Source organism: Mixophyes fleayi, chromosome 8 (assembly GCF_038048845.1).
Source record: "Mixophyes fleayi isolate aMixFle1 chromosome 8, aMixFle1.hap1, whole genome shotgun sequence".
NCBI classification, from domain to species: domain Eukaryota; kingdom Metazoa; phylum Chordata; class Amphibia; order Anura; family Limnodynastidae; genus Mixophyes; species Mixophyes fleayi.
In genome coordinates, this window is record NC_134409.1 from 95,300,816 (window position 1) to 95,326,540 (window position 25,725).

Here is a 25,725-nt window from a genome sequence, read left to right on the forward strand (position 1 = left end):
TAAGGACTAGATTTACTAACAGGAGTGTTTGTAAACCCGCCGACTTTCGGCGGGTTTGGCGGCGGTTTAGCCATCGCCGTATTTATAAACGCTAAAACCACCGTCCAAACGGCCACAAATGATTTTTTCAAAGCTGCCTCTTTAGAAAGCGCCATGACGGTTTCAACAATGTTGAACATACAAACAGCCGGATTTGCTATTAGGCGGTTAATGAAACCGCCAGAAAAGCGCCATCCAAAAAACCAAAATGAAAGAGCTGCTTCTGAGCGGCGAGATTGCTCAAACAGCATGCTGTTTGAGCTATTTTGCTATTCAGAACATAAGAGAAAGGGCCATTTCATGTCCAATGATTGCTCCTTTAGGATTGTATATTGGAAATGGGCAAAGTGTCATGTAATTTCAGAGTGCGTTTTTGGTTTTTTTTTTATCACCCTGCATCCTATTTACTGATTTCACCTTTTTTTTTTTTTTAACTTTCAACAAATCCACAATAAGACTGGTGTTTGTAAAAAATGAGGATGCACAATATGTCATTACATAGTTAATCCTTAATTTAATATTAATGCAATCCAAAAGTGACAAAATCAAAAAGGTGTTTCTGGCTGAAGAAATCGCAGTCAATTACAGTCTAGTGGGCAGCAGTTAATCATGATAACACCTGCACAGCACAAATACAATGAGGCACACATAGCCACTAGTAGAGGTGTGTTAGAGCGTACCTTTGTACTCTTGTAAACCAGGTTCAGGTTCCTAGATTAATCTGGTGGGGTGCCTATGTATGCACCTGAAAAGGTGTCTGATATTATCCTGGCTGGCTGTTTGATACATAATCTAGCTTTACATCAACTTACCCCACCAATTATTGCAGTAGACAATGAACAAGTAGGGGTCCGTGTCCCATTTGGTGATGTGCAGAGCACAGAGGGGGAGGCAGATTAGAGACCGTCTCATTACAAACTACTTTACATGTAAGTGCATACTATGAGAAACATTTATTGCTCTAAAATGTGTTTGATGTGAGTGAATTGTTTTTTTTTATTTAAATTTTAAACAGGATAGTGTGTACTCCTCATGTAGTAAATGTGAACGTCCCTATAAAGTTACAGTCAATGTATAAGTGAAATTAGTGTATTTTTTTAAAAAGCAGTATACTCTTGTTTAATTTGCTGAAAAGAAAGACTGATAGCATTGAAATGAAACTGCATTTATTGCAGTAGAACACAATAACTTTAAAAGTACAATGCATACACATGCATAACAAAACATAAAAAAATACAAAATTTTTACACTAGCGACGCCTTTTCGCTGGCATATCAGTAGCTCGTGAGCCACTCTCTACTCTCCCTCGGCCACCTCTGGTGCGAGCACCTCTCCTTGGAGGAGTACTCAGCACAGATCTACTAGGCGGGCTAGCAGTACTGGTGGTGGCTGATGACATAGGTGCAGGGAAACGGGCCACAATTTCCTGATGCACTTGGCCTGCCAGCCGGTTAACATTGGCATTAACTTCCCTAACTGTGGAATGTAAGGCCTCCACAGCCCCAGTAATTTGGGTCATACACACATTTGACTGCTCTAGAGCAGTTGCAATGCGGTTCAATGCAGCAGTTATTTGACTATTGCTGCGGTGTGCCCGCTTCAAATGGCCCACAATGTGAGACATGTGCCTCGTCTGAGTGTCCATAAAGGTGGTTTGCAGCTGTTGAAATTGCCCAATTGACTGCGCCATTTCTCTGGCTGGGTCCAAAGTTGGAGGTGCATTTTGCTGCTGTGCTGTCGGTTCTGCAGGCCCAGGTGCATGCTCGTGGAGGCCAGACACAGGGGCATCCACAGTTTGGAGGGTGATGAGTGCTTCATTCTCTGGCTCAGGTGACATGGCCAAGGACTCCCGCTGAGGTGCCTGATATGAAGAAGGCCCTGTGTATGAAAAATAACGGTAAGCATATAGGAACTAATATGCTTGAATATAGCATTCTGAACACTGGATAGAAAAGAAAAATCTTTTGCAACTATAGATTGTTTCACAATGTTTGCATTCCTGATTTCTTGTGCTATGCTACCTGCTTTAGGATGCACTTTTTATCTTTGGAATACACATTCTCATTTGGACTATGTATGGCTGAGGGGACTAAATCTGCTTTTTTTTATTACCAACAAATATGATGATGCAGGTAGCCAAATGCTGCAAGACCGTGCTTTGGGGTAAGCTAATACTATTTTCGTTCTCCCTCTGTGTAGTACATGATGGGGTATATTGACTAAACTGCGTGTTTGAAAAAGTGGAGATGTTGCCTATAGCAACCAATCAGATTTTAGCTGTCATTTTGTAAAATGAACTAAATAAATTAAAGTTATAATCTGATTGGTTGCTATAGGCAACATATCTAGGTTTCCAAACCCTCAGTTTAATAAATTTAGCCCTATGTTCTCATTACTAACCATATAAAAAACAAGAAATATAACATGGACAGCAACATTTGCACAGAAAAACATCTAACTCCATTATTTCTCCCCCAAACAGAGAACACGCACCTGCTTGCTCTACAGGGGCAGAATCCCTCACTGAAGGTGGAGATGTAGACCTCGGAATGGATGTTAACTCTGGTCCAGGCGATTCTGGATGTATTAGAAAAAGCATACATATTTGCAGCAAAAAAACATTTTAAAAATATACAGTATTTTTGAAAAATGTGTTTGAAAAAAAAAAAACAGTTGTAATTTTTTTTTTTAATACTGTTAGAGTAAAAAAGGCAAATAACTCTCCAATTACTTGGCCAAACGAGGGTGAATCCGTGTCTTGTACATTAATCCGCTCAACAATCTCAGGGGGCATTATCTGCCGCACTCGTTGTTTGTGCCGTGGCGCAACCTGGGGTAGAGAAAAAGAGAGGGGGGGGGGATAAGGTATGAAGAGAACACAGATACAGATATGGTACCGACAATATACGTAGTTGCTTTGGGTAAGCAGTGGATTATAGCTCGATTTGCTAATGTGGGTCCATAGCTCTTTTGCCCTGTTTAAAGCTCTAATGCGGTGTATATTGTGGTGGTGGTGGTACCTACTGTATGTGGGCTGTGTTTATAGCTCTGTGGTGGTGGTGGGCAGGGGTGTCTATAGCTGTTAATTGCTTTATGTTTATAGCTCAAAATAGGAGGGCAGTGGTGGTAGGGACTGCCTCCAGTAATGATGTTGTATGTGAACTGTGGGTGCTGATGTTAATAGTGGCTGTTTATAGCTCTTGTTATTGTATAGCTCTTTATGTTGATTGTGCTTGGGGCTATGTGTCCTTTTCCAGTCGATGTGCGTATATAGATGTGAGGGTGGTTAGCGGGTGTTACTTTTGCTAGGGTGGCTCTTAGAAGAGCAGTTGGATATCAAGGGTGTCAGCCGTCCTGGCTGTTCTGTCGGTAGGCGCTGTTGTCAGAGTTTCTTGCAGTGTGTGCCGAGCGGTCTGTGTAGCTTCGGCCGAGCGGTTTCTCCTGCTGTTTCCTATTGCGCATGCGTGTGGCGGCCGCCGGACTTCCGTTATTGTTGGAGTGCACAGTGCGTTCCACTGCGGAGTGGGTCTTCTCTTGTGCCTCTACTTTTACCTCGTTTCATGGAAGTTGGGCGGGTGATGGTACAGCGTTATTCAGAGCTTCAGGAGTTGAATCAGTTTTGTAGGTGGTCTTTCACGGGGTATGTAAGGGTTCCAACGCGTTTTGTCCATAGACTTCCTCAGGGAGCTCCTCCTCATAACTGGTGTATTCTATACGAAGAGGGGGGCCACCACCCGTTCTTCTTGTTGCCCTCTTTTCCTCGACCATTTCAGCCTCCTCTTTATGTCTGAGAATCGCTTGCGGCAGTGAGCCACTGTCCGCTTTAGTGGGCCCACCGCGTTCACGGTATCACAGACCCTCCCCCACAATTGGTGGCGTCGCCTTAGCGGAGCCCGGGCTGCCAGGTTGCCTAAGATGACCTCATAGCATGGAATTATATTGTGCACCAGCAAACAATTTTTATCATGGGAGAAACGGACATTCCTCCCTGATTTTGTCTTCCTGCCCTCTTCTGACTCCTCTAAGCCTTCTTCACCTTCCTCTGCCCCCTCCAGCTCCATCTCCCTTTCCTCAGACTCTGCTCCCCTCCTATCTCTGGACAAATTCACACACAAATCTGAAAAACACTAAACACTGAAAGACTGACAAACACAAAGGACAAACTACACTAACTACAGAAACACTCACAACACACTCACACACAAGTAACAGAGACAAAGGATTAGACAAATACAATAAATACAAGACAGAAAAAAATAAATAAATAAATGCGCAAAACAGAAAAATACCACAGGACTACTCACACTTCAAGCAGAAATCACACCACCAGACCACTATACTCCAACTATCACCAACTCTCACCAAAGCACAAACCTCCAAACTCCTCTCTCTATACTCCTCAAAACCCTATCAAAGAAAAAGTGGCAGGCCAGTGATTAATATAGGGCTTGTGATGTCAAATCTCCTGACTTTGAAAGTAGCCAATAGTAACAGGCCATGAGACAGGTGTATTTTTCAAAAAAAACGCCATTACACGAAAGCGCCGTCATTTAAAGCAAAAGCGCCATGTTCAATTCAAAGCCGCCGACGGCTTTGACCATTACAACCCGTCGTGACATCGCCGGCGGCTTCAACTTGAAGATGAAACGCGCCCATTAGTAAATCTGGCTGTTTGCAATGTCAACCCGCCGGAAAAACGCGGCGATGCACGGCGGCTTCAAAATGCAGCGCATCCCGCCTGATAGTAAATCTAGCCCTAAGTGTCCATTGCGGGTACTAAAGGCAGTTTTCCACTCACCCCCCTCCCAGATTCAGATAAGATTGTAAGCTCCCTGTAAATCCAGTTTGGAAAAGATTTTGGAGCCGCTAATCCGTCAAATAGCTCAGAGATGAGAGGAAGAGGGTATCTGTTTTTAATGGTTATAACATTCAATTCCCGATAGTCAATACAAGGACGTAACGTTCCGTCCTTCTTTTTCATGAAAAAGAATCCAGCACCTGCAGGAGATGAAGACTTCCTGATGAATCCTCGTTGGAAGTTTTCAGCAATATATTGGGACATTGCTTGATTCTCTGGTAAGGAAAGTTGATAAATCCTACCCCTAGGAATAGCAAATCAATGGGACAGTTCCAAGGATAGTGGTAGCAAATCAATTGGACAGTTCCAAGGATAATGCAGCGAAAGGGTCTCAGAAGCCGCTTTACAAAAGACATCCTGAAAAGAAGTATAGGGACCTGGGAGCCCCGGTAGGGATGAGGTGATTGTGCAAGGAACAGTGGATCTTCCAGTATGGATTTGGAGAGACATCTTTCGAAACACTGAGTACCCAAGAAGTGACCTGGGTCGAATTCCAGTTGAATTGAGGTGCATGGAGCCAAGGCAACCCCAGAATGACAGAATTAATAGACTTTGGAGGGACCAAGATCTCAATCCACTCCGAATGTAGCACCCCTACTGCAGGGCCATCTTTCCCATAGGGCACAATGGGCAGGTGCCCGGTGGCCCTGCAGCCCAGGGGGGCCCGTCGGAGGACGCAAAAAAAACAAAACCTGGAAAAAGCAAATAAGAAAATACTTACCGTGCTGTCAGCTGGCGATCCGGCTCCCTCCATGGTCTCCTCCTCCGTCACGCTCGCAGTGCATGTCGGCCGTGACGTCATCACGCCCGCCCGACATCCATTGTGTAGCGCGATGGAGGAGGAGACCATGGAGGGAGCCGGATCACCAGCTGACAGCACGGTAAGTATTTTCTTCTTTTCTTTTTCCAGGTTTTTTTTTTTTTGACTTTCTCCGACGGGCCCATATATATAATCATTTTTTTTTTTTGTATATATAGGGGCCCCGGTGCACTGCTGTGCCGGAGGCCCAAGATGGTCTTAAGAGGGCCCTGCCCTACTGTCAGCCGAATAGAAGAAGTGATCCAGGAGACACAACCATTGGTAACTCAGTTCCCATCCACCGCTGGAGGAAGTGGCAGGGAGCCCTTGTAAGGGCTAGGAACTATCCTGACATAAGATGACAGCTGCCAAAAAGAAGACAGAAGACACTGAGATCAAGAACCAGAAGAGATCGTCGGCTAAGAGCGCTCCCGCCAAGAAGACAGTGGATAATCCAGCGCCAAAGAGGAGAAGCAGCGCAGCCGGCTGGAGGGTCTGGAAGACCCGAAGACGCCGAGCAGGTAAGTACCCTACACCTGTAGGTCGGGCACTAGGTCTGTTGACAAGTTAAGAGGGCACAAGGCCCAGATCCAGTTAGGGGAAGTGAGCGCTAGCCTATATATAGTTAGTAGGTCTCTCACCCATAGATAGGTTTAGTGGGCACAAGGCCCCATGTTTTAGGTGGGCCCATGGCCAAGTAGTTTAGTAGGGCAGCAGGCCCTTTAGCCGGGGCACAATGTCCCATAGTTTGTTCAGTGGGCACCAGGCCCATCAGGCTAGATTGGCACAAGGCCCATTAGTGTAAGAGGGCTCAAGGCCCAATGGTTTAGTTAGGTAGAAAGTCTAAAGGTAGACAGGGCACAAGGCCCTTAGCTTATTGAGGGCACAAAGCCCATTAGGTTGTCTGGGTGCAAGGCCCATAAGTAAGTTGGAGCACGAAGGCCCATTAGGTTGGCTGGGTGCACTGCCCACAGGCTAGTGGGATGCCAGACCCCTAATAGGTGTTTAGAGGGAAGAAGGCTCTTGTGGTAGAAGGATAGTAGGCCCTTGTGGGAGAAGGGTAGTAGGCCCTTATAGCTGCGTAGCGTAGAAGGACATTAGACACTATGTAATTAAGTCCTAGGTTGTTCAAAGCGGCATACAAGGCCCCTCTGTCCTGTCCAGAAGGGCAGCTAAATTCCTGAGCGACAAGGCGAGCTTAACAGTTGGGGATCAGGCGGCGGGCAGAGGTCTTCGGAGTGGCTATGTCTCAGCAGATACCGGTGGCCCAGGACGGTTGAGCAGCAGCAGGATCGGTCTGATCTAAAAATTGGATGGATAGGGGACATTTATTTGAAATTCTGTAACTTCCCCAATTGCTCAGGTGGAACCAATGGAAAGAACATAATAATTAACATATAACAGTTTTGAATGCCAAATACTTTTTTATAGATATTGATTTTGACTCATTTGGAAATAGAACTTATTCTAGTAATTTTCAGCATTCCACATTTTGCGCCCTTGATCTAAGAAATAAGTGAAATAAGAAGCCCTAAAAAAATAAGTGAAATAAGAAGCCCTAAAAAAAGAAATATACTACAATATGAAGTACATTCTTCAGAATTTTATGCAGATTCATCTGACCCATGAAGATCAGATACACTTCATTTGATTGTAGTGAGTTAGATTTGGGAACTCGAGCAATGTACACTAATGGACATCCTGTCATGGTAACATTAAGAAAATTGTACCTGTGTCCAGTGGTTTGACTCCATGGCTGGTAGCAAGACGGATCTGGAGTGTAGATAAGTGTTGCAGCAGAAGAGCCAGATGTCAGCCTGAAATGTGGTAGGAAGTTGGGTCCAGAGTGGTACTGAGAGGAAGAGGTCCAGAAGTGTAGTTCTTGATGAATCCAGATAATACAGGTAGAAAGACAATAAATAGAATTAAGCTTCACAGTTCAAAAACGCACAGTTCATAGATCTGGCCGAGACGGCATATGGTGTAGCAATAAATAAGCAAGTGCCAAGGGGTTAAACGGTAGCAAGTCCAATAGTAAAGAGCCTCGGCACGCCCTTAATGTACATTGCCTAAGTCTGTCCACCCCTTCTCACCCCTGTTTCATCCTTTCAGCTGTAGACAGCAGTGTCCTTTGCATTTGGACATGAATTGTATGCAATTACATTAATTGATGTAAGGTCTGTAATGTCCGTAACTATCGTCATCAATAAAGACTGTCCAATGCAATAAGCGTGGTTCCAAAACACAAAGAGTTTTAATAGCAAAATATAGCAAAGGTTAATCTATACATAGGCTTGCGCACTGGATCCAGTAACAGCTCATCAATCCTGAAGTCTGTGTGGTGAGAGAGAACCTGATACTGTCCAGTGACTTTTTTTACAGTTTAAGTTAAAAAAAGTGATGATATCACAATGTAGACAACGATATCTCTAAGATCATTCTTCATTGCGTCAAGTTTTAAGATAGCCCAGTACAATGCAGGTCATAGGTCAGTTAAAATTATGCTTCTCCAAAGGTGGGGGCACCTCACTCCAACAGTTCTGTACAGCGTCGGACAGGCTTGCCGGGCAGCCGATCTAATCACCGATAGGCCCGGCCTCGTTGAAGCTCCGCCCCCTCCGATGTTAGGGCGGGGCTTACGGACAGGAGACTCATATAGAGCAAATCCAGTTTCAGCAACGAGACAACCTTTGTCTTTCTACCGGTTTAGTAAGAGTACACTAGATCGGTACAAGGTGTCGGCAGCACCCAGCCGATCCGACCGATACTAACTAACCTAGAAGACTTCAGCTTTAATAAATAGAGTGAAATAAGAGCTAATCATGCTGTGATAGGGTTTACAAGGGAGCGGATTAGACAGCCGGAACATGAGAGATCAGAAGGGCTAACGGAACAGTCAGTAAGCATTAGCTCCGCTGTCTCTGCTCAGGAGTACTAGTTAGTGAGTCTATGACAAGAAGACACACATTTCTGCTGATCGTTAGTTACATATTACTATGAGAAGAGGTCGGTGGCGTTATGTTAGTTTTGTGGGCTGATGGGATCTAATGCATGTTGTCCCGATGTGTGAGCTTGAAGTGAATTACTCTCTGCCCCACAAAGCTTACATTCCATGACACACTACTCAACCTGCAAAATCAGTAGACCCTCTGGCTCATCCATGGCCGGATTAAGGGGGGGGGCACGTGCCCCGGGCCCCCCGCCGCTGGCAGCCTGCTGATCGGATCACCTGTCAGTAGGTGATCCGATTCTTCTGCTTATGCAATGTGCAGCTGTAATCTGTTTCAAGGGAGCTGAAGAAACTTATTGTGGAAAAGAACTCTGGAAGATGTAGTTTTTCACATTGCCAGTGTCCATCACGAAGCACCAGCAATATAACTACAACTACCAGAAGCCACTGCCCTCAAATGTCACATGTTCCATGTGTCCAATCGCTGATTCTACAGTCCAGAGAGAGGCAACTTGCTACATACGGTATTGAGTAGTTTATATGCTGTCTGTGTGTGTAATGTATAAGTGTGTAGTATAAGGTGTGCACACTGCTTGTTACATCCCATGACAAGGAGGAGGATGGGATAGTCTCTCATGATCTTACACTGACTGTAGCAGCTGCTGCTCCATGCTAGAGACACTAGTAACAAAATCATTGCTTAAAGATCTAAAGATCATGTTCACTATTAAGTATTGTATAGATCATTTAGAACAGGGGTCAGGGAACTTTTTTACCTTTTACCCCAAAATATAGTTAGAAATGGCGACGTTACCCCCATGATTAGAAATTAACAAAATATTACTAATATTAATAATAGTAATTAAGGAAATCATATATTATTAATTATTTGACTTCTAACCTGTATGGAATCAGCTTCAGCTTCAAAACTTCAGGTTTTTGAGAAATGATGTTGCTTCATTGTTGATACGAGAGCATCAATATTGGGGCATTTTGATGTCAGAGCAATTTGGATACAGTCTTCAGCGTCCAATCGATTTCTCTGCTTTGTTTTTATGTTTGTTAAAGTTGAAAATCCTTGTTCGCAAAGGTAGGTAGTGGCAAAAGGCAGCAACTTTTTGACTGCCTCCTCATGTGCAATTTGGAATGCCTTTGCAGCAGTCGACATCCAAAAATTTGAAAGATCTGTTTTGCTTTCAAATGCAATACGTGCTTCATTATTGCATCGAAGTTCAAGAAGTGCCTCTGCCAACCCTTGAGGTTCTTCTGGTACAACATTAATTTCACATTGAAATGGGTCTACAATCCAACCTACAGCATGTGAATCAAGATCTTGCATGTAATCAGAGAACCGCTCTTTGAGTTTGGTAAGATGCCTTAGAACTGTATCCTTGATGTCTTCAAAAGTAATATTTTCACAATCTTCCAAGAACAAAGCTAACTTTGAAAAGGTAGCTATCTTTTTCTGTTCAGCTTTCTGTCTCCAATATAAAAGCTTTGATCCAAATGCAGAAATCTTTTCTCTGGCTGAAATTATATTTATGTTTTTTCCTTGCAATTCTTTGTTCAATACATTAACATGCTCAAACATATCAGCTAAATATGCGAGATGTGCAACCCACGTGGAGTTTGTAAACTTCTCTGCGAGAACATGCTTTTGATCAACCAAAAAAATTTCAAGTTCAGTTTTGAGAGCCCACACTCGGTTCAGAACATTTCCACGTGAGAGCCACCTCACTTCTGTATGATAAAGTAGGTCTGTATATTCAGCCTCACCATCTTTACATAATTCACGAAATAATCGCGTGTTTAGTGCATGTCCTTTGATAAGATTGACAATCTTGATAACATCATGCATGACGGCTTCCAGTGCAGGTTCCAAATGTTTCACAAGCAGTGCCTGGCGATGGATAATACAGTGGTTTACTTCAACTTTTGGATTTTTCTCTCTCACCAAAGCCGAAAAACCATTAACATGACCCAACATAGCTGGAGCTCCATCAACAGACACAGCAACGCAGTCTTCCCACTTTAAATTGACGCCATTAAAGTATTCATTAACTTTATTAAAGATATCAATCCCACGAGATCGCAAGTCGAGAGGCGAACACAACAACAATTCCTCTTCAATGGGACATAAACCTTTGTAGCGGACATATACCATCAGCTGCGAATTACTACTAACATCTGTAGTCTCATCAAGCTGAATAGCAAAGTATTTACTCTCTTTTATTGAGGTAATAACTTGCCTCACATTTTCTGCTAAAATAGAAATTCTTCCTTTAACAACTCTTGCAGACAAGGGCACTGAATTTAGTTTCTTGGCTTCATTCTGACCACACATAATCTCTGCCATTTTCAAAGCTGCTGGTTTAACCAATTCTTCACCAATAGTATACGTTTTTTTGTTCCGAGCAATCAACCAGGCCACTTCAAAGCTAGCCTTTGATGCTGAACGTTGATTGAATATACCTCTCAAGTTGCTGTCCAGTCTTTGTCTTTTGACAGACATTTCCAAATTTGCGAAATATTCCCGCGGTTTTGAACTCAGATGTGGGTGCAAATTATCCAAGTGCTTCTTCAATTGACTCTTTTTGAAAGATTCTGCAGTCAGTACTTTTAAACAAACAACACACTGTGGTTTCATTATTCCTTTGTCGTCAATTTCAGTAAACCCATAATCAAGGAACTCTTCCTGGTATATTCGTTTTCTATTTGATGTCATCTGAAGGGTAAAAAAGACAGTGATTGGAAAAGTTGTAACCCTTTAGCACACATTTAGAGAGCACAGAAAGGAGGTTCCATAACCACTGAAATTAATTGTAATGCACACTGTACCCCCAGAAATTGATGATATATCCTGCTAGTACGGTACACAGCCTGGCAGCAATTGATGACCATATCATACCACAAAATCTAAAAACGGTTTGGATGAATCTCTTCCAAGAAGTTGTATTTGTAGCTATAATTACGAGGACATTATGTTCCATATATAAAAAATTAAATGAAAATACAATGAAAATATATTTATTCCAATAAAATTCAAAAATAAGTCAGATTCCCCCAAAACAAGCAGTATGAAATTCTCTTGGACAGACACAAAAAATGATCACACTTGCTGAAAGCTGTACAAAATGAACACATGGAAATTGATTTAAGCACCAATGTAAAACAATCCAAAGAGAGAAAAAGACACTAAAGCACCTCTAATTGAGCACCAGGTGGGGCCTGATTGTTGCGCAGGGCTCTAGTCAAGCATCTAATAATAATGCAATTGACTATATATATATATATGCCTCCATTGTTTGTTCCCCCCTTATCTTTCCTCCCTCACCCTATATGCCTATGTTATTTAACTTACTTTTATATTGACTTTCTCTCTTTTCTGTTCATCAACTGTTTTCTTCTGCCGCTGCTCGTCTCTGCTCCTCACTGAAATTGACGTCGGCCGTGATGACATTTAGTGGGAGAGAGCAGGAGAGGGGACTGCTGGGAGCCATGTGGTCAGGTGATGTATTTAAAGAAAAGAAAAAAACCCGTTTTGGAGCCGCGGTGTAGGAAAAAAAAAAACCCGCTTTGGAGCCGCGGCGTATGGTTACCCCCGTAAAAGTCATTTTTACCCCACTTGGGGTAATTTACCCCTATTCGCCGACCACTGATTTAGAATGTGTTGCCCACGTTTATATGAAAATAAAAGCACATAAGAAATAAGACAAATGAAGGGTAAGCTTCTGGATCCATGTTCCTGTTGTATTGGTGTGTTTTTACAAAGTACCATGTAGAATTTTACTTCATTTTTTTTGTTATTCACCTGAATTGGAGTGTGAATGAAAGTATGAAAAACTTTTAGAAGAAAGTTAAAGTAAAATATATTTTTCAGTTCTACTTTGACTTTCCACTGTAGCTGTCTTAAAAAGTATAGCTTATAAGAAGTATTTCCCTCATACATAAATATGATAGCAATGGTATTGTAGCGCTCCAAGTCTGTGGAGACAGTATAGTCAGTAAAGTGCTTAGATGCACCTTTTCAGCAGCTAATGTTCCTGGAAATTATTTTAAATGTTGACTACAATGCTCATGCTTCAACATGTAAACACATGCTTCAATGCTGAAGTACTTTGGGATAATGACTCCAGGCCTTATTAGACCCAAGTGTCTCCTTCAAGTAGAGGAATGCTTGATGATAACTGTATGAAACAGTTCTTGGATGATGGACCAGAAGTAGTGGTAAAAAATGCAGAGTACAATGCAATAGTATGTGCCACAGAGAAGAAGCAGGAGTAAAGGCATGTTCAAAATCGAGCTTGGTTCAATACTTATATACATACCTGTTATTAGGCTTACACTTTTATGTCCTTTTTCCCTATGTTTCAACTATCTCCTTGCGCCCATCCCATAAAACTCTGTGTTTTTTTTTCTATTTTTGAGTACTGTCAGGATACTCTACACCTTGGGAATAGTGGCAGCATACCCTTTATATTTTCCCCCTGTCTGTATTACCGGCTACCTAATAAGCGCTCATCGATTGAATGTATATGGGACTTCCCATTGCAATTATTTCCAAATCATGTATGTGGATATGTATGTATATGTATGTGTATATATATATATATATATATATATATATATATATATGAATTGGGCGGCACTATTGCAGGCATAATTTGAATTGGGGACAATATAGTGTGGCATTTGTGAATTTAGGGAGGGGGTGATGGGACCTTTAATTTGATGCTGAGGTGTTTTGGGTCTATAATTGAATGTGAGGCTGAGTGTGTGGAGGAGTGCTATTTATTAAATGTGAATATTATTTAATGCTGGAATAGTTGTGGGAAATGGATGTATTAAATGTAAATGCTATTAATTTATTTCAGGCGCTGTTTGGAGGGAGGGTATCAGGTTTATTTATTAAATGGGAATACTATTTAATGTTGGGGCTAGAGGAAGGCCTAAGTATTAATTGTGGGTCCTATTTATTTAATGCTGCGGCTGGTTGTAATTTTCTAAATGTACCCATTATTTTTTCCAAATAGGGTCCTCAACATTCCAGGATCCAGACAAGCCGCAACTAAAGAAACCAGCAGCCACAGGTGGTAAAAGTCACAAGAACAGGTAGGACAGTCTGTCAAATGATCTGAGTCTAGTGCAAGCTTGACTAACCTGTGGTACTCCAGGTGTTGTGAAACCCAGCAAACCCTTCTAGCAATAAGCTGCTATATATTGGCAAAGCTTGTAGTTTCACAACACCTGGAGTACCACAGGTTAGCCAAGCCTGGTCTAGTGGGACAATCCTGATTTTTGCTGACTGTTCTGCCCAATCTAAGGGGCAGGTCAACACTGTGTACTCCTTATACACACACTGCATTCTTTATGTACTACACTATGGTGCTAGCTGTCCTTCGTGGACTGACCACTCCCCCTCTAGTTTCTGGTCCCGCCTCTATGATGGTTGACCACACCCCCTCTGGTGGGCCCCTAGTGTTGCAGTCCCCCGGTGGGCCCTTCATGAACCAGTCCGACACTGGCTCTGTATGTGTCTTGTCTCAGGGAAATACCAAATATCTGGTTTAAACTAACCCATTAACAGAGTGGTTTTGAGTATTAATCTTATTCTAATTATAATTTGTGATCGTAATGTGTGCTCGCTTATCCGATGATACCGGATTCCTGCTGGTGAAATGTGGATTAATGCAGTACCAAACACAATGCATTTCTTATGAAATGAAACATAAATATAAATAATGTAGGTTTACCATTGTGTAATAAGTCTCTAAATTATTTTATATGAATAATTAAAGAATGTGAATTGTAAACTTTATTAAAAGTGAACTATATAGAAATGTAAGTGTATTTACTGGGTTTTTCTATGTGGTTGCATATTTAGCCGATGCGTACAAATTGTAATCGTACAGGAAACTATAACAACTGATATTACTTAATTTAATATGATTTCATCCAATTATTTGACTTCAGCAGATTTCCCTTTAATAGTGCACAAAACTATCACCTAGTTATATTTTCTATCTCAGGATTGTAATGCAAGTCTTCATTTTCTGTGGTAACCTCAGTTGAATGTTTACCACACTTCAACACAGCAGGTACATATGCCAATAATTATAAAGGGTAAGGAGCTTTCCTATACTAGCAATCAATTCTTGTACACACTCCCCTAAACCTGAGAACCATTTTCTTGGGTTCAACCATAAGAACTATCTACTACTTTTTCTCCTATTTCATATAAAGAGGAATTGTGGACCTTCCGAAATTCCCATTTTAACTGTAGAATCTCATCTATTTTGCAGTCAATTACTTCTTTAGGGTCATTTATATTATTTGTGATGTAAGTGCAACACTTAACACCAAATTGGGTAGCTAATGTTGCACAGTATCCACCAATAATGCTGTGAGATAATTTAGCACCAACCTATGCTGAACTAATTTCTTCTTATAAGCCTGTAACTCCTTACTCCTATACCTGAATGTGTCATCACACATTTTGCAATTTTGCTAGATCTTGTATATATTTAAAATGTTCCCCGAGTGGTCTTGGTGAGGTCTAATGCGATCATGATCTGGAATCCAAAGTGGTAATTAATTTTGCAGCTACAGGTTCTTCACCTGAAATCATATTTCTTTTGTTACAATGTTCATACTGTGTGTGTACTATGGAGGTGATGTTGTTCGATGGATATCAGTCATCTTATCATGTGAAAGAGTCATGATTTCAGGAACCATTCTAACTAAGAAGCATATACCTTTCGAAGTCGGAGTTAACCATTTGTAAGTCCTTCTCCCACATATATAATACACATCATCTGGAAGGATATAAGGCACAGTAAGATTTGTTATAGCATTGCACAATATCTTATTAAAATTCCCCATGTTCTCCATTTGTTCAAAGAAAGTTTCAGCATGTATAACATTCAAACAGTAGCCCAGCAGAACTTTCCCAATCGATATTTTTTTATGTTTGTTAGCATGACTTCATTTATGATACCCTTCAGCCTTTTTGATTAACTGTATTCTAATGAGTCTTTCATCAGCACTCATGTGGCGGGCTATTGTCTGATCATTTGGTTCAGCTTCCCAGTACTCAAGTTTCTTTGCATGTGAAAAATTCAAGCAGAGCAATGATCAATCTACTGTGTACTGGCGAAGATATAAACTAGTGAACCTAGTATTAATATTTCTCCCTTCTATTGGTCTTCCCCATTGTAATTCAAGAATCTCAGAGATGTTTAGCCGTAGCAGTACTAGTCCTACATTATTTTGTACTTGAGGCACATGAGAGCACACCCATCATTCAGTTTGATTTAAGACCTTACCCACCAAAGAATGATGATCATCTAATGGATGCCTGCCCAAGTTCAAATTATTACTGGACTGGCATCGCTGGATGTACCTCTCTTTAATTATGGGGTCACAGTACTTACTCAGTTAGACAATACATCATTACTCACCAATTCATACTTGAGATTCCCCCAAGGTGGCAATTGGATTAAGTCGATTTATATTACCTGGAAAGGTCCATCTTTAGGCGGGATATGGGATTGCTCTGTTGGTATTGTCTGTCCAACATAAGCCTTGTGCACACCAGTGTGCTCTAACCAGTTTGCACATACCTTCTTTACCTAGATGAGTCCGACCATGTGCTGCCTCAGCTAGGCTTGGGAGATATGTTCTGGGAGCTGCGGGCTAACCTTGTCCATCTTCTCAAGAGTCTGGAGGACTCTTGACCACATCCCTTCACCTTCCAGACAGCCTTTTCCTGTAGGGAACACAAATCTATTTTTGTGTGTTTATCGTTTCAAAAACCATCACTTTGTCAGTTGTCATATTCACAGATAACCCTGCTGCCCACTTGACATCTGCCCTTCTACTACCTAGTGATATTTTTCATATGTGTAGGCTTTACACTTAATGACAGCTACTTTCTTTGGTATCTATATTGCTGTCAAAAGTCCTTTTATGTGCTGTGAGTGTGCTTCTGGTGTGCCTGTTGCTGTCATAAAATTCCTAAGATGCCAGAGAGCCTTAAATTTATGCACTACCCTAAAAGCGTAACTAGAGTCAATATATATATATTAGCTGATTTACCCTATGCCAACTCACATGCTCTTCTTAATGCCACGAGTTGGCCGTTTAGGTTGAGTGATGTGGACCAAGGGGTTCAGCTACTATAACACCTTCATCGTCTACAACAGCATAACCAGTACATAGCTTTCCTGACTCTGTCTGTTTATTGCAGCTCCCATCCGTGTAAAACGTAAAATCTGCATTTTCTAAGGGGGTGTCACATATGTCAGGTCTTGCGGTAAAAGTCTGATTCTTATTTAAATATTCAATACAATCATGCGTAAATGTATACCTACCAAATTTACATTCACCTTTCACCCTCTGTGCATCTCAAGGCACATATGGTAGATATTTAGCTGAATTTAAAATATTGTACCTTTTAATGGTGATATTTGCGGATGCTAACAGAGCTAATTCCCATTTTGAGAACCTTGCTGAAGGGACATGCCTAGTTTGAGTAGAATTTAGAAGGGCAGATACCACATGTGGTATATAGACACTGTGGTTTAGTGGTTAGCACTTCTGCCTTGCAGAGCTGGGGTCATGAGTTCAATTCCTGACCATGGCCTTATCTGTGTGGAGTTTGTATGTTCTCCCTATGTTTGCATGGGTTTCCTCCGGGTGCTCTGGTTTCCTTCCACACTCCAAAAACATACTGGTAGGTTAATTGGCTGCTGACAAATTGACCCTAGTCTGAGTGTCTGTCTGTGTGTGTATTAGGGAATTTAGACTGTAAGCCCAATGGGGCAGGGACTGATGTGAGTGAGTTCTCTGTACAGCGCTGCGGAATTAGTGGCGCTATATAAATAAATGGTGATGATGATGATAGACAGTTGAATCATGTAGTACTACGTCCTCACTCTTACTTACCAGAAGAGCAGTTTCTGCTACACATCTTAAACATGCAGGGAGGGATCTTGCCACAGTGTCCAGTTGTGCAATATAGTATGATACCGGTCTGCTAGTGTCAACAAGTTTCTGTGTTAAGACCCCTGCCACACAACCATCAGCTTCCATACAGTATAACTCACAAAATTTTTTCCATAATCAGATATTCCCAGAGCAGATGCTTTAGAAAGGCTCTCTTTAAGGTTAAAGAATGCTTGCTCTGACTCTTCAATGTGTGAGACAAGCCCAGGCTTTGAGGATGAGACTAACTCCTACAATGGTAAGGCCAGAATTGAAAAACCTGGGATCTAGGATCTACAGTACCCACACATCCATAAGAAAGTACAAATCTGTTGCTGGTTTTGCGGAAGTGTCATGGCCTGTATAGCCTGAATCCTATCCGCTGTTAAGTGTCATAGTCCCTGAGTGAGACTGTATCCCTAGTGTTTGACCTTGGTCTGACATAGCTGTAATTTATCCTTTGCAACCTTGTGTCCTGTTTGTGAGAGATGAAGTAACAACAGTTTAGTATCAGGCACTGAAGACATAAATGAATCAGAACACAGCAATCAACATATTGAATTAGGACAGACCCATTGCTTGGTTAAAAGGATTGAAAACAGTCATGCAGGACCTGAGAAAAGATACTGGGGCTGTCAATGAACCCCTGGGGATATCTGGTCCATGTATATTTTACCCCTTTATATGAGAAAACAAAGAGGTACTGACAGTCAGAATGTAGGGGAGCTGAGAAGAAAGACGAACAAAGATCAATTACTGTGAAATGACTGGCAGGTGGAAGAATCTGCATAAGGATGAGAGCTGGATTGGGCACTACAGGGAATTGGCTCTCGACTACTTTATTAATCCCCTTTAAATCTTGAACTAATCTGTAGCCCCTTCCATCCTTTCTGCTTCACTGGATAAATTGGACTGTTAACTGTGCTGGATGTATGAATTAAAATTTGTTGCAGCAGCCTTTCAATCACAGCATAACCCCTAATTCCACTTCCAGTTTTAATGGGTATTGTGGTATTTTTAGAGCTTGCCTGCCACTTTTTAGATGAACCATTACAGGGCTACAGTCACCATCAATCCAGTGTCTTGCCCATCCTTGGTCCATAAGAAACCTGATATTTGTGATATTATGTTGTCTACCTGAGATGGACATTGATCTAGAACAGTAGAGTGCATCATTAGCTTTTGCGGGCTGTCCAGTATAACTTGCACCTCCCAGGCAGACTTTCCCGGAATATCCAGAAATACACCAAAGGTACAGTAAATAACACATCCCTTTTTGCACAATAAATCCCTGCCCAGTAAGTTGGTAGGGGCTGCTGTAGCCAAGAAAAATGAATGTTTGGTATGCAGGGGACCAATTGTAATCTCTGCAGGTTTAATCAAAAGGATAATGTTGCACTCTTCCCATTACTCCCTTTGCTGGAACAGTTTTGTTGGTGTAATGTTTATATTGTCACTACCAATGTTTAATGTGGTTCCAAAGCACAAAAGAGATTTAATAGCAAAATGTAGCAGATCACAATAATAATACAAAGTACAATCAATACATACACACTGGATCCATCTAATAGTCACTAATCTTCCAAACAGTGTGCCATTTTGAGCATTAATCATATGTCTTCCATAACTAGCGATTGCAGAAAGCGATCGCTTAGCCGATAGTAGCGAATTCCTGAGGGTAAAATGTAGATTAATATGACACTAAACATGATACATTGATACATTTCCTATATCCTGAGCCTTAGATGCCCTGAAGTAGTTTAACATTATTATATTAAACTTCTAAGTGTATTACAATTAAATATAAAAGAATTTCTGCTGGAGTTATATTACAGTGAACAATTTACAAAATGAATGTGTGTGTGTAAATTTATTGTGTGTGTATTTATTTATGTTCGCTAGTATAATTGTGTTAGTAGCCCTTGCACGCAATAGCATATCATTCGCAATTTCATAGAAAACCAATACAATTGATGTTTATTAATTTGAAACTACTTCATCTAATCATTTGGCTTCCACAGGCCATCTTTGATAGTGCTCAAAACTATCACCTAATTATAATTTCTATCTCAGGATTGTAGTTGTCACTCACCGGACCGTGAGTGCCTCTGCGCTGGTGCGTGGTTCTCTAGCCTTCCTGCCGGCGCCTGTCCTGAGCCGCGGCCATCCGCCATCTTGATGGACTGCGCATGCGCAGCATCCAAGAACTCTTGTGACCTTTGCTTTTAGTCTGATTGGTGGATCAGCACCTCTCCCTATTTAAGGCACCTGTGCTCATTATATCGTTGCCTGATCTTGAGTCTCATTCTCTGTGAGTCTCTGAAGGTGTCTCCTGTGTTCTGCTAGTGTCTTCAGCTTCCTGTTGATTACCTGCGCTACTCATCGGTGGTTCCCATACCCGCTACTGATTCCTGTATCCTGCTCGTGTCCTCAGCTGGCTTCTGGATGACCTGCTCTGCTCATCAGCGGTTCTCATACCCGCTACAGACTCCTGTATTCTGCTCGTGTCCTCAGTTGTCTGCTGGATTACCTGCTCTGCTCACCTGCGGTTCCCATACCCGATACAGCCGTTCAGCTCTCCTGCTGTGCCTGCATATCCTCGTTGGACAAGCTTCTCTACTCATCAGCGGTATGCTTACTTGTTATTGACTATCAGCTGTTACCTTGCATATCCGCTCAGGACAAGCTTCTCTACTCAGCAGCGGTATCCATACCCGCTATAGACTATTACTTGTTACGCTGCATATCTGTTTGAAACAAGCTTCTTTTCTCAGCAGCGATATGCACATCTGTGATTGACTATCAGTTATTATCTTGCATATCCGCTTTGTACAAGCCTCTCTACTCAGCAGCGGTATACATACCCTCATAGACTATTAGCGGTAACGCTGCATATCTGTTTGGAACAAGTTCCTCTGTGCTCTCATTGTCTTCATACAGTTATTGACTCTTTTCATGCCTCCACTCATCCGCACCTGAACAACTCCTCACTTACTAGCAGTGGTACAACTTGCTATACGCAGACCACTGACTTCCCTGCTACCTACCTGCACCTGGACAAGTCTTCTCATCACAGCAGTGGTACAACTTGCTATACGCAGACCACTGACTTCCCCGCTACCTACCTGCACCTGGACAAGTCTTCTCATCACAGCAGTGGTACAACTTGCTGTACGCAGACCACTGACTTCCCCGCTACCTACCTACACCTGGACAAGTCTTCCCATCACAGCAGTGGTACAACTTGCTATCCGCAGACCACTGACTCTCCCGTTACCTTCCTTCACCTGCTCACATCCACCCTGGTCTCCGTGGTTCTAACCTGCCTTTCCACTATAGATGCAAGTCGCTGACTCATCTACCAATATAGCTGCAAGTCACTGACTATCATCAACTCCATTGGCATCCTCTCTCCATCTGCTGTTATTTACGTTCCACTATTCACCCTACTGCCAGAGGACCGTTGTGCAAACTCCGCCCCTCTGGTAAGCATAGTCAACTGGTGAAATCCTGGGCAGAACTCCTAGTGTCCGTGACAGTAGTGCAATCCTTCATTAAATGTGGTACTTGTACTTCTCATTACCATCACATTGTCATTTTCAGTATTCATCTCTGTAGAACGTTTTTCACACTTCAACACAGTAAGAACACATCTGACACATAAGCCAATTACTATAAATACACCAAATATAAGGATAAGAAGCTTGCCTATACTAGCAATCATTTCCTGTACCCATTCCCCTAGACCTGAGAACCATTTTGCCGGGTTCAACCACGAAAACCATCCTGCTACCTTTTTTCCTATTTCATACAATGAAGAGTTATGGTTCTTCCGGAATTCCCATTTTAACTATAGGATTTCGTCAATCATCCAGTCAATTATTTCTTAAGGGTCATCTGTATTATTGGTGATTTACGTGCAACACTTAACACTAAATTGGGTAGCTGACATCACACAGTATCCACCAGTAATAGACGTAAGGTAATTTAACACCAACCTATGTTGTACTAGCTCCCTTTTATAAGCCTGTAGCTCAGTGTATTCCAAACTTTTTCAGTTCAAGGCACCCTTAGTGCCTCCATGATTTTTTTAAAAACACCCTTAAGCCAAAATAATTACCAAGTAGTCCCCCGCCTTGGTTACCACTGGCCCTGGTCGAGGCACCCTTGTGAGATCGCTTAGGCACCCCAGGGAGCCTAGGCACACAGTTTGGGAACCACTGCTGTAGCTCCTTACCCGTATATCTGAAGGTGTTATCATACATCTCACTCATATTATCAATAAATTTATCCAGGTATTGTATGTACTTAAAATTTAGAATTCCCAGAGCGATCCTGATAGGGTCTAATGCGACAAATAGTTCGGAATCCTGTAGTTTCAGTAATTAACTTTGTAACTACAGGTTCTTCACCTGGAATCATATTTTGTTTGCCACAGTATTCATACTGTATGTGTATTTATCGGGGTGTTGTCGTTCTATAAATATCTATCATTTCATCATGTGTTATAGTCATAACCTCAGGCACCAATCTACCTAGGAAACATATACCTTTGCAACACGGAGTTAACCCTGTGAAAGCCCTTCTCCCACAAATATAATACACATCATCTGGGAGAATATAAAGTACAGTACGATTAATGATAACATTGCATAAAGACTCGACAAAACTTCTCATGCCTAGTATCTCCATTTGTTCAAGGCAAGTTTTGGCATGTATGACATTCTGACAATAGCCCAAAGGAACTTTGCCAATTAATACCCTCTTATGTTTCTTGACATGCCCTCATCTATGATGTCCTTCAGTATTTCTGGTTATCGATATTCTAGCGAGTCTCTCATCAATACTGGTGTGGCAAGCTATTGTCTGATTATGTAGTTCAGCTTCCCAGTACTCAAGTTTCTTTGCATGTGAATTATTCAAGCACAACAAGGATCGATCTACTGAGTATTAATGAAGCTTTAGACTAGGGGACCTAGTGGTAATATATCTCCCTTCTATGGGCCTCTTTCCCCATAATTCAATGACCTCTGAGATGTTTATTGGGAATGGTACCAATCCTACATTGTTCTGTCCCTGAGGCACGTGAAAGCACACCCAGCATTCGGTTTGGTTTAAGACCTTACCCGCTAAAGAATGATAACCATCTAAGGGAATTACTATTGCACTGGCACCGCTGGATGCACCTCTCTTCAGTCACAGGGAGTCACAGTACTTGCAGATACAATATTCTTCAGACAATAGCCCCTCATACTGTCTCAGAGCTAAAGCGTTATCAGACCTTTTCAGTACCTCTGAATTGAATTTGGCAACAGGCTGTACCGAATGTTCTAACAGATTCTCCTCCAACTCTACCTCATCAGTATCTCTACTGGACCCAGTCTCTATCGTCTGACCCCCATCGCAAGAATAGAATGTCCTGGATATAATAAAAATTAGAAAAATTCTGGAAAATGAGTAGAAAAACTGCCACTCCATGCTGGGATAATAGTCTTTGCAACATCCTTGGCTCGGGTGTTAATAACTGCAGTCTTTAGGTCTCCCGGATCAGGTTCACGAGTGACAAATCTGAGGTGTCTTTCTCAGCTTTGTCTTGTAACTTCACCGGATTGTTGACTTTCCTGCAGTGGGTAGAATGGATCCAAGTGTCTCTCTCTGCTACTTTCAGAGATGTGGTGCTGGTCATCAACACTTGGTACGGGCCTTCCCATGGGTCTGTTAAACAACCTGAGCGTAAGAAATTGCGGATCATGACATATTCCCCAGGTTCAGCATTGCTAGTGTCTGGCATACCAGGTGACAGTATAGTGAGTTTCTGTTGCTGTTGTCTTAGCTGATTGCTCATCTTTAGGTATTGAACAGTCACTTCACTATTGCATTTTAAATCATCCCAAAAAGTATCTCAAAGATGGACAAATTAAGAGGAGGTCTGGTAGTGGTTCTGATGCTATGGAGAACTAGTGGCAAAGCTTCGGGCCACGCCAATCCAGTTTCACCTATTACCTTACTCAATTTGTACTTAATGGTACCGTTTACCCCAGTGAAAGTCAGTATATCGATGCTGACTACACCGACAACACTTACCACGACATCTGGAGTCCTGCTGGCTGCTTCCATGATAAGGATCAATCACGACTCTTCACTGAAGCGACTTCAATCAATCCCGAAGACAGAAGATGCCGGGTGCACTGGATGATGTTACTGACCTCGCCGACGCTGTTCACGCTGCTCTTAAGGGGTAATGTAACTATGGGGCCATGTAAAATGTACTTTAGAAAGGATTGTACATTGTACATGGCCCCATAGTTACATTACCCCCTTAAAAGCAGCGTGAACAGCATCGGTGAGGTCAGTAATGTCATCCAGTGCAGTTATGACTGACCTGGCCGCCCCTGTATCTACAAGAAAAATTTCTAATACACCAGATACATCAACTCTCATTGCGGGTTCTTCCTTAAGATTCTCAGTTAATTCTCATTCTCAGTTAATCTAACTGGTTGTAAAATACAGGTATGACCTAACCCGTTATGCTGGTTATTGTTTTCCCACAAAGCATTTGCTGCTATAATGTGCACGGGCAACTGATGGGAAACCTCTGAGGCTTGTGTATGTCTTCGTTGTGGGTATCTATGTGACTCTTTCCTAAGAGGTGTTATGAGCTGCAGTGGTGCCCCTAGCCGCTGCAACTCTCTGTGCCAACTGACGCGCCCGGCCATCTCCCTGACAACAGGGACATCACGTTCCGTATTCGCCCCGGCGGTTGCTAAGGCAATGGTCAGGACGCTTTCTTGTTTAGACGCTGTGACCCAGCATCAGGGACAGCTGGGCTCGTGCGCAATCTATGTATATTTAATTACACCCTCCTGAGGCTGATTATTAGCCCCTGAGTTCCCTGCATTTTGATTGGCCATTCTGTGTATATTAGGCAGTGAGGGTTTAGCCTCCCTCCCGATTATAGCATAATGTGTATCCAAGTTTGCTCCACCTCTCTTTTCCTGTGTATTTTTATATCCTGATTGATTTCATGATGTAACCCTTTGTGTGACTTCAGATCCTGCTTGAACTCCTGTGACTCTTGACCTTTTGCTAGTATTTGGACTATACATGTTTGCAGCCTGCCCTGACCGTTTGCCTGTCCTTTTGCTATCGTGTTTGCTTGTTACCCACAATCCGGCCTGTACCTGACACCTGACTCCAATATTCTGGTTAGCTTCTCCCTGCGCTGCGGAAATATAGATACGTTTTTACTACCTTTGAGCTTAAGTCCTGGGGCATCCAAGTACCTGCAAACAATATCAGTTCAACGGGAAAGGCGGCTGCTAAAGGTGAAGACCTCTGTTAGCCTGGTTCTTAAAGCTCATCTATAGCTGCAGTCCTAACAGATGGCCCAAATTTTCTATTGTCTCTCTGTTCCCCTCTATCTGTTCTTTCACTACAGTTCCTTGCTACATGTCACTTTTCAGGGCATTTGTAACACCTTAATGTCTCCTGTCATCTTTGTTCCCCATAATATGTATTGTGAGTCTGTGGTCGTGTATGTAGCCCTTCTAGCGCCTGGATACTTATCATCTGTGATTACCTCTCATTCTGTGCCTCTTTCTTTTTACCCATATCTATGTCATGTTCCTCAGCAGACTCCCTAAGGGTGTCTACTGTGATTCCCCTCCAATTAGGTAAAGAGGTTTGTACCCTGGTCTTTAGATTGCTCCGAAGGCCATCCATTAGTACTGTAAGAGCTAATTCCCTGAGATGCATGTCTTCTTTTATGACTGCTATCCCAGTGTATTTGTTAATTGTTGTCAGGGCTCTGGGAAAATAATCTGATGCAAGCTCACCATCCCTTTGCCTAATAGTGAAAATTTTGCTCCAGTTCACTACTACTGGTAAGTATACACCCAACTGTTATATGTTATATGTTTTATATTGCTTTGATTATCTTCAACAGTTAATGACTTATCTTCTGCCAATATGCAATGCCTAATAAACTTTTGCACGTCAGTATTAGGGGGAAGACAGGCCCTCAATACCACTCGCCAATCTTTATTAGTTGGCTCATAAACATTGCCCAAATCTTTAACAAATTTCTGACATTTG